This window comes from Moschus berezovskii, chromosome 5 (assembly GCF_049115385.1).
Source record: "Moschus berezovskii isolate FMDL1 chromosome 5, NW_MosBer_1.0, whole genome shotgun sequence".
Classification (NCBI taxonomy): Eukaryota; Metazoa; Chordata; class Mammalia; order Artiodactyla; family Moschidae; genus Moschus; species Moschus berezovskii.
The window spans coordinates 94,040,958-94,051,875 of record NC_142464.1 but is presented as its reverse complement, the minus strand read 5'-3'; positions in this window follow the sequence as shown (position 1 = coordinate 94,051,875).

Genomic DNA, 10,918 nt, shown 5'->3' with positions numbered 1-10,918 from the left:
GACACTACATTGCACTCCAGAGAGAAGAAATCCAGCTCCACCCACCAGAACACTGACACAAGCTTCCCTAACCAAGGAACCTTGACAAGTCACCCGTCCAACCCCACACACAGTGAGGAAACTACATAATAAAGACTACTCCACAAATGGCCAGAAGAGGGAAAGGCCACCCCAAGCAAAGCATTATAAGCAAGATGAAGAGGGAGAGAAATACCCAGCAAGTAAAAGAACAAGAAAAATGCCCACCAACACAAACAAAAGAGGAAGATATAGGGAATCTACCTGATAAAGAATTTCGAATTTTGATGGTGAAAATGATTCAAAATCTTGAAAGCAAAATGGAGTTACAGATAAATAACCTGGAGAAAAGGATTGAGAAGATGGAGGAAAGGTTTAATAAGGACTTAGAGAAAATAAAAAAGAGTCAGTATACAATGAATAATGCAATAGATGAGATCAGAAACACTCTGGGGGGAACAAACAGTAGAATAATGGAGGCAGAAGACAGGATAAGCGAGCTAGAAGATAGAATTCTAGAAATAAATGAAACAGAGAGGAAAAAAGAAAAATGAATTAAAAGAAATGAGGACAATATTAGACACCTCTGGGACCATGTTAAACGCTCCAACTTTTGAATCATAGGAGTCCCTGAAGAAGAAGACAAAAAGAAAGGCCATGAGAGAATACTTGAGGAGATAATAGTTGAAAATTTCCCTAAAATGGGGAAAGAAATAATCACCCAAGTCCAAGAAATCCAGAGAGTCCCCAACAGGATAAACCCAAAGCGAAATACTCCAAGACACATATTAATCACATTAACAAAGATCAAACACAAAGAACAAATATTAAAAGCAGCAAGGGAAAAGCAGCAAATAACACACAAGGGAATTCCCGTAAGGATAACAGCTGATCTTTCAACAGAAACTCTTCAGGCCAGGAGGGAATGGCAGAACATACTTAAAGTGATGAAAGAAAATAACCTACAGCCCAGATTACTGTACCCAGCAAGGATCTCATTCAAATATGAAGGAGAAATCAAAAGCTTTACAGACAAGCAAAAGCTGAGAGAATTCAGCATCACCAAACCAGCTCTCCAACAAATGCTAAAGGATCTTCTCTAGACAGGAAACACAGAAAGGATGTATAAACTCGAACCCAAAGCAATAAAGAAAATGGCAACGGGATCATACTTATCAATAATTACCTTAAACATAAATGGGTTGAATGCCCCAACCAAAAGACAAAGACTGGCTGAATGGATACAAAAACAAGACCCCCATATATGTTGTCTACAAGAGACCCACCTCAAAACGAGGGACACATACAGACCGAAAGTGAAGGGCTGGAAAAAGATATTCCATGCAAATAGAGATCAAAAGAAAGCAGGGGTAGCAATACTCATATCAGATAAAGTAGACTTTAAAACAAAGGCTGGGAAAAGAGACAAAGAAGGAAACTACATAATGATCAAAGGATCAATCCAAGAAGAAGATATAACAATTATAAATATTTATGCACCCAACATAGGAGCACCACAATATGTAAGACAATTACTAACAAGTATGAAAGGGGAAATTAACAACAATGCAATAATAGTGGGAGATTTTAATACCCCACTTACATCTTTGGATAGATTAACTAAACAGAAAATTAACAAGGAAACACAAACTTTAAATGATACAATAGACCAGTTAGACCTAATAGATATCTATAGGACATTTCACCACAAAACAATGAATTTCACCTTTTTCTCAAGCGCACACGGAACCTTCTCCAGGATAGATCACATCCTGGGCCATAAATCTAGCCTTGGTAAATTTAAAAAAAAAAATTGAAATCATTCCAAGCATCTTTTCTGACCACAATGCAGTAAGATCAGATCTCAATTGCGGGAGAAAAACCATTAAAAATGCCAACATATGGAGGCTGAACAACACACTGCTGAATAATGAACAAATCATAGAACAAAATCAAAAGAGAAATCAAAATATGCATAGAAATAAATGAAAATGAAAACATAACAACCCAAAACCTCTGGGACACTGTAAAAGCAGTGCTGATGTTGGACATCGAGGTGCAGGGAATTCGACAACAACTGCTCAGTAAGTTGAATATTTGAGTAGTACTAGCATTTGGTCGGAGAAGGCAATGGCAAACCACTCCAGTACTCTTGCCTAGAAAATCCCATGGATTGAGGAGCCTGGTAGGCTGTAGTCCGTGTGACTGAGCGACTTCACTTTCACACATTGGAGAAGGAAATGGCAACCCACTCCAGTGTTCTTGCCTGGAGAATCCCAGGGATGGGGGAGCCTGGTGGGCTTCCATCAATGGGGTCACACAGAGTCGGACACGACTGAAGTGACTTAGCAGCAGCAGCAGCAGCAAGGTGGAAGTTCATAGCAATACAGGAACACCTCAAGAAACAAGAAAAAAGTCAAGTAAATAACCTAACCCTACATCTAAAGAAACTAGAAAAGGAAGAAATGAAGAACCTCAGGGTTAGTAGAAGGAAAGAAATCGTAAAAATTAAGGCAGAGATAAATGCAAAAGAAACAAAAGAGACCATAGCAAAAATCAACAAAGCCAAAAGCTGGTTCTTTGAGAAGGTAAATAAAATTGACAAACCACTAGCCAGACTCATCAAGAAACAAAGGGAGAAGAACCAAATCAATAAAATTAGAAATGAAAATAGAGAGATCACAACTGACAACACAGAAATACAAAGGATTATTAGAGAATACCATCAGCAATTATATGGCAATAAAATGAATAACCTGGAAGAAATGGACAAATTCCTAGAAAAGTACACCTTGCCAAAACTGAACCAGGAAGAAATAGAAAATCTGAACAGACCCATCACAAGCACGGAACTAGAGGATGTAATCAGAAACCTTCCAGCAAACAAAAGCCCATGTCCAGACGGATTCACAGCTGAATTCTACCAAAAATTTAGGGAAGAGCTAACACCTATTCTACTCAAACTCTTCCAGAAAACTGCTGAGGAAGGAAAACTTCCAAACTCATTCTATGAGGCCACCATCACCCTAATCCCAAAACCTAGTAAAGATCCCACAAAAAAAGAAAACTATAGGCCAATATCACTGATGAACATACATGCAAAAATCCTTAACAAAATTCTAGCTATCAGAATCAAACAACATATTAAGAAGCTCATACATCATGACCAAGTGGGCTTTATCCCAGGAATGCAAGGATTCTTCAATATCTGCAAATCAATCAATGCAATACACCACATTAACAAACTGAAAAATAAAAATCATATGATTATCTCAATAGATTCAGAGAAAGCCTTTGACAAAATACAACATCCATTTATGATAAAAACTCTCCAGAAAGTGGGAATAGAAGGGACATATCTCAACATAATAAAAGCTATATACGACAAACCCACAGCAAACATTATCCTCAATGGTGAAAAATTGAAAGCATTTCCCCTAAAGTCAGGAACAAGACAAGGGTGCCCACTCTCACCACTACTATTCAACATTGTTCTGGAAGTTTTAGCTACAGCAATCAAAGCAGAAAAAGACATAAAAGGCATACAAATTGGAAAAGAAGAAGTAAAACTTTCACTGTTCGCTGATGACATGATCCTCTACACAGAAAACCCTAAAGACTCTACCAGAAAACTACTAGAGCTAATCAATGAATACAGTAAAGTTGCAGGATATAAAATCAACACACAGAAATCTCTTGCATTCCTATACACTAATAATGAGAAAATAGAAAGAGAAATTAAGGAAACTATTCCATTCACTGTTGCAACGAAAAGAATTAAATACTTAGGAATATATCTACCTAAGGAAACAAAAGACTTGTACATAGAAAACTATAAAACACTAGTGAAAGTAATCAAAGAGGACATTAATAGATGGAGAAATATACCATGTTTGTGGATTGAAAGAATAAATATTGTAAAAATGAGTATACTACCCAAAGTAATTTATACACTCAATGCAATTCCCATCAAGCAACCAACGATATTTTTCACAGAACTAGAACAAATAATCTCACAATTTGTATGGAAATACAAAAAACCTCGAATAGCCAAAGCAATCTTGAAGAAGAAAAATGGAACCGGAGGAATTAACCTGACAGACTTCAGGCTCTACTACAAAGCCACAGTCATCAAGACAGTATGGTACTGGCATAAATACAGAAATATAGATCAATGGAACAAAATAGAAAGCCCAGAGATAAATCCACGCACCCATGGACAACTTATCTTTGACAAAGGAGGCAAGAATATAAAATGGACAAAAGACAGTCTCTTTAACAAGTGGTGCTGGGAAAACTGGTCAGCCACTTGTAAAAGAATGAAACTAGAACACTTCCTAACACCATACACCAAAATAAACTCAAAATGGATTAGAGAGCTAAATGTAAGACCAGATTCTATAAAACTCCTAGAGGAGAACGTAGGCAAAACACTCTCCGACATAAATCAGAGCAGGATCCTCCAAGACCCACCTCCCAGTATATTGGAAATAAAAGCAAAAATAAACAAATGGGACCTAATTAAAATCAAAAGCTTCTGCACAGCAAAGGAAACTCTAAGCAAGGTGAAAAGACAGCCTTCAGAATGGGAGAAAATAATAGCAAATGAAGCAACTGATAAAGGATTAATCTCCAAAATATACAAGCAGCTCCTGCAGCTCAATTTCAGAAAAATAAATGACCCAATCAAAAAATGGGCCAAAGAACTAAACAGACATTTCTCCAAAGAAAACATAAAGATGGCTAACAAACACATGAAAAAATACTCAACATCCCTCATAATCAGAGAAACGCAAATCAACACCACAATGAGATACCATTTCACACCAGTCAGAATGGCTGCTATCCAAAAGTCTACATGCAATAAATGCTGGAGAGGGTGTGGAGGGAAGGGAACCCTCTTACACTGTTGGTGGGAATGCAAACTAGTACAGCCACTATGGAGAATAGTGTGGAGATTCCTCAAAAAACTGGACATATCACTGCCATATGATCCAGCAATCGCACTCCTGGGCATACACACTGAGGAAACCAGAACTGAAAGAGACACATGTACTCCAATGTTCATCACAGCACTGTTTATAATAGCGAGGACATGGAAGCAACCTAGATGTCCATCTGCAGACGAATGGATAAAAAAGCTTTGGTACATATACACAATGGAGTATTACTCAGCCATTAAAAGGAATGCATTTGAACCAGTTCTAATGAGGTGGATGAAACTGGAGCCTATTATACAGAGTGAAGTAAGCCAGAACGAAAAACACCAATACAATATACTTACGCCTATATATTAGGAATTTAGAAAGATGCAAATGATAACCCTGTATAGGAGACAGCAAAAGAGACGCAGATGTATAAAATAGTCTTTGGGACTCTGTGGGAGAGGGTGAGGGTGGGATCGTTTGGGAGAATGGCATTGAAACATGTATATTATCATATGTGAAACGAAACGCCAATTCAGCTTCGATGCATGTTACAGGATGCCCGGGGCTGGTATGTGGGGATGACCCAGAGGGAGGATAAGGGGAAGAAGGAGGTGGGAGGGGGGTTCGGGAGTGGGAACTCATGTACACCTGGGGCAGACTCATGTCAATGTATGGCAAAACCAACCAATATAATATTGTAAAATAATTAGCCTCCAACAAAAATTTTTAAAAAAAGACAAAAAAAAAAAAAATACACTGAAATTCCATTGAAAAGAATTTACATTTTTATTCTAATTTCTTCATTATTTGCTCTTTCACAAGAATGTTTTCATTTATTATGTGGTTTTAAATAACTAGTGAAATAAACAGTGATTCAAGAAAATAAGTTCTAAGATTTTCATATCATATTATCAATGTATTAGTTTCTTTCAGAACACTTGAGTTGACTGGTAATCTGGCATACTATTCAATATATCAATCTAGGGACATTTTTTAAAATACCAACATGTTTAGATATTTTAAATAAAATATATGACAATATGTGTTTATAATTTCAAAAGTTTCACAAATCATAATTCACAAAAATTTACTTAATGACTTTTGTGTGGTTTTATGTAAATATTTAATTTTACTACAGTAGGGACTTCTGCTGACTCATTTCGAATACTTGCATTGCAGTGTTTTTGACATGACTTCGACTGCTTTGGCATCCCTTCCATCAACTAATTTCTTCTCTCTCAAACTTTAGTACGTTTCATTGCTGTCTCTCAAATGTTGCAGTTTAACTGCCAAAGCTCAATTACAACATGCAACACATGCTGGCTCTCTATTTCTGTCTCTGTCTTTCTCTCTCTCTGCTCACTATGGAACTCTGTGCCATACTAAATTTTTGTATTATAAATGAACATTTGTGAAGAGATACGTAGATATGTATAAGACGTAGACTTCAATAACCAATCACTAAATACGTTCAGATTATTACAACCCCAGTCGCCATAAGATTGAAGCCACCTGAGAAATCATGTAAAAGAATCACCCAGCGAAGCCCACACAACACCCAGAATTATGAGAGAGAAAGATAAAATAAGTATTGTTCTAAGCCTCTAATATATAACAGAAACAATAATTAAGCTTTTGTTATAATATTATAACTAAAATTTAGCTTAATAATGGGAAACTATCAGTGTTATATTTTGAAAGTAATTGTGATGAGAAGGGGAGCCAGCATACCATAATGATTGCACTCTGAATACAGATAGCATAGATTTAAATCACTGAAAAATTATTGAAGATTTATGTGGAGTTGGGTAAGTTATATAACCTTCCTATTTCTCAGCTGTTTCATCAGATAAACTAATAAGTTATGGTAGTGGTGTTCCCTGGTGGCTCAGAGGTTAAAGCGTCTGCCTCCAATACGGGAGACCCGGGTTCGATCCCTGGGTCGGGAAGATCCCCTGGAGAAGGAAATGGTAACACACTCCAGTATTCTTGCCTGGAGAATCCCATGGACGGAGAAGCCTGGTAGGCTACAGTCCACGGGGTCGCAAAGAGTCGGACACGACTGAGTGACTGAACAGAACAGAATGGTGTTACTTACTTCAGGGGTTACTGAAGTCTGACTATTTTAGCATTCATCTATTTCTTTATTGACTATGCCAAAGCCTTTGACTCTGTGGATCACAATAAACTGTGGAAAATTCTGAAAGAGATGGGAATACCAGACCACCTGACCTGCCTCTTGAGAAACGTATATGCAGGTCAGGAAGTAATAGTTAGAACTGGACATGGAACAACAGACTGGTTCCAAATAGGAAAAGGAGTACATTAAGGCTGTATATTGTAACCCTGCTTATTTAACTTATATGCAGAGTACATCATGAGAAATGGTGGACTGGAAGAAGCACAAGCTGGAATCAAGGTTGCCAGGAGAAATATCAATAACCTCAGACATGTAGATGACAACACCCTTATGGCAGAAAGTGAAGAAGAACTAAAGAGACTCTTGATGAAAGTGAAAGAGGAAAGTGAAAAAGTTGACTTAAAGCTCAACATTCAGAAAACTAAGATCATGGCATCTAGTCCCATCACTTCATGGCAAATAGATGGGGAAACGGTGGAAACAGTGTCAGACTTTATTAATTTGGGTTCCAAAATTTGCAGCCATGAAATTAAAAGACGCTTACTCCTAGGAAGGAAAGTTATGACCAACCTAGATAGCATATTAAAAAGCAGAGATATTACTTTGCCAACAAAGGTCCATCTACTCAAGGCTATGGTTTTTCCAGTGGTCATGTATGGATGTGAGAGTTGGACTGTGAAGAAAGCTGAATACCGAAGAAATGATGCTTTTGAACTGTGATGTTGGAGAAGACTCTTGAGAGTCCCTTGGACTGCAAGGAGATCCAACCAGCTCATTCTAAAGGAGATCAGTCTTGGGTGTTCACTGGAAGGACTGATGCTAAAGCTGAAACTCCAATACTTTGGCCACCTCATGCAAAGAGTTGACTCACTGGAAAAGACTCTGATGTTGAGAGAAATTGGGGGCAGGAGGAGAAGGGGACGACAAAGAATGAGATGGCTGGATGGCATCACCAACTCGATGGACACGAGTTTGGGTAAACTCCAGGAGTTGGTGATGGACAGGGAGGCCTGGCGTGCTGCGATTCATGGGGTCACAAAGAGTCGGACACGACTAAGCTACTGATCTGAACTGAACTGAAAGCACTAAATAGCTAGTGAAATATAATTTGCAGTAACTAGACTCATTTAAATGCATAGAAAATTTTCAAGAAGGATTTTAGTCTTCACATTATTATATTTTAATGTAACATTTATCAAATATAAATGATAATAATAACACTGTGTTAAATATGGAGAAATTAAATTTGTCAGCATAAGATATATGGTATAGGATCAGGTCAAGATGGTGGAGTAGGAGGGCATGGAGCTCACCTCTCCCCACAAACACATCAAAAATACATCTTCACATGGAACAGTTGTCACATAAAACTAAAAGGAGATTGGTATAATTCCTATTCAAATATAGCTTCAATAATAATTTCCACATCAATTGTAGGTTAGAAAAAAGGCATAAGATTGACACCTTTGTCTCTGGGAGAAATCTTAAAAAAAAAAAAAGAAAAATAGGAAAGATCCATGCAGGTGGATCCTCCCCGCTGGGGAACAAAGGAGTTGAGTCACACAATGGGTGTCTCAGTCCTAGGGTCCTATAGGAAGAGAAGCAGATGACAGAGGATGAGGTAGTTGGATAGCATCACCGACTCAATGGACATGAATCGGAGTAATCTCTGAGAGATGGTGAAGGACAGAGAAGTCTGGCATGCTACAGTCCATGGGACTGCAAAGAGGTATATGTGACTGAGAGATTGAATAACAACAAGGGAGGAAACAAACCCATTGGTTGAGGGGGGAACTACTGAGACAAAAAGCACAGCTGCAGAAGCCTAGATTCTGATCTTGAAGGGTATACAGGTGCTGGCTTGACGACAAACACTAAGGAGTAGCTTTACACCAGCAGGAGGCAGTTCACCCTACTCCCAAATCCAAGTAGGACAAACATCACTGCCCTGTTCAATCCACACCACAGCTTTGCACAGAATCTAGGTCAGCATCAATTCTTCGGTGCTCAGTTTTCTTTATGGTCCAACTTTATCATCCATACGTGACTACTGGAAATAACATAGCTTGCAATATCCAACTCTGTCAGCAAAGTATATCTCTACTTTTTAATATGCTATCTAAGTTGGACCAGTAATGCTGAAGAAGCTGATGTTGAACAGTTCTATGAAGACCTAAAAGACCTTCTAGAACTAACACCCAAAAATGATGTCCCTTTCATTATAGGGGACTGGAATGCAAAACTAGAAAGGCAAGAAATACCTAGAGTAACAGGCAAATTTGGCCTTGGAGTACAGAATGAAGCAGGGCAAAGACTAAGAGTTTTGGAAAGAGAAAACACTGGTCAAAAAAACACCCTCTTCCAAAACAAAAGTGGCGATTCCATACATGGACATAACCAGATGGTCAATACTGAAATCAGATTGATTATATTCTTTGCAGCCAAAGATGGAGAAGCTGTATACAGTTAGCAAAAACAAGACCAGGAGCTGACTGTGGCTCAGATCATGAACTCCTTATTACCAAATTCAGACTTAAAGAAAGTGGGGAAAATCACTAGACCATTCAGATATGACCTGAATCAAATCCCTTATGATTATACAATGGAAGTAAGAAATAGATTTAAGGGACTAGATCTAATAGAGTGCCTGATGAACTCTGGACGGAGATTCGTGACATTGTACAGGACACAGGGACCAAGATCATCCCCATGGAAAAGAAATGCAAAAAAGCAAAATGGCTATCTGGGGAGGCCTTACAAATAGCTGTGAAAAGAAGAGAAGCGAAAAGCAAAGGAGAAAAAAAGATATAAGCATCTGAATGCAGAGTTCCAAAGAATAGCAAGGAGAGATAAGAAAGCCTTCCTCAGTGATCAATGCAAAGAAATAGAGGAAAACAACAGAATAGGAAAAACAAGAGACCTCTTCAAGAAAATTAGAGATTCCAAGGGAACATTTCATGCAAAGATGGGCTCGATAAAGGACAGAAATGGTATGGACCTAACAGAAGCAGAAAATATTAAGAAGAGGTGGCAAGAATATACAGAAGAACAATACAAAAAAGATCTTCATGAGCAAGATAGTCACGATAACGTGATCACTGACCTAGAGCCAGACATCTTAGAATGTGAAGTCAAGTGGGCCTTAGAAATCATCACTACGAACAAAGCTAGTGGAGGTGATGGAATTCCAGTTGAGCTATTTCAAATCTTGACAGATGATGCTGTGAAAGTGCTGCACTCAATATGCCAGCAAATTTGGAAAACTCAGCAGTGGCCACAGGACTGGAAAAGGTCAGTCTTCATTCCAATCCCAAAGAAAGGCAATGCCAAAGAATGCTCAAACTACCGCACAATTGCACTCATCTCACACGCTAGTAAAGTCATGCTCAGAATTCTCCAAGCCAGGCTTCAGCAATATGTGAACCGTGAACTCCCAGATATTCATGCAGGTTTTAGAAAAGGCAGAGGCACCAGAGATCAAATTGCCAACATCTGCTGGATCATGGAGAAAGCAAGAGAGTTCCAGAAAAACATCTATTTCTGCTTCATGGACTATGCCAAAGCCTTTGACTGTGTGGATCACAATAAACTGTGGAAAACTCTGAAAGAGATGGGAATCCCAGACCACCTGACCTGCCTCTTGAGAAACCTATATGCAGGTCAGGAAGCAACAGTTAGAACTGGACATGGAACAACAGACTGGTTCCAAATAGGAAAAGGAGTGCGTCAAGGCTATATATTGTCACCTTGCTTATTTAACTTATATGCAGAGTACATCATGAGGAACGCTGGACTGGAAGAAGCACAAGCTGGAATCAAGATTGCTGGGAGA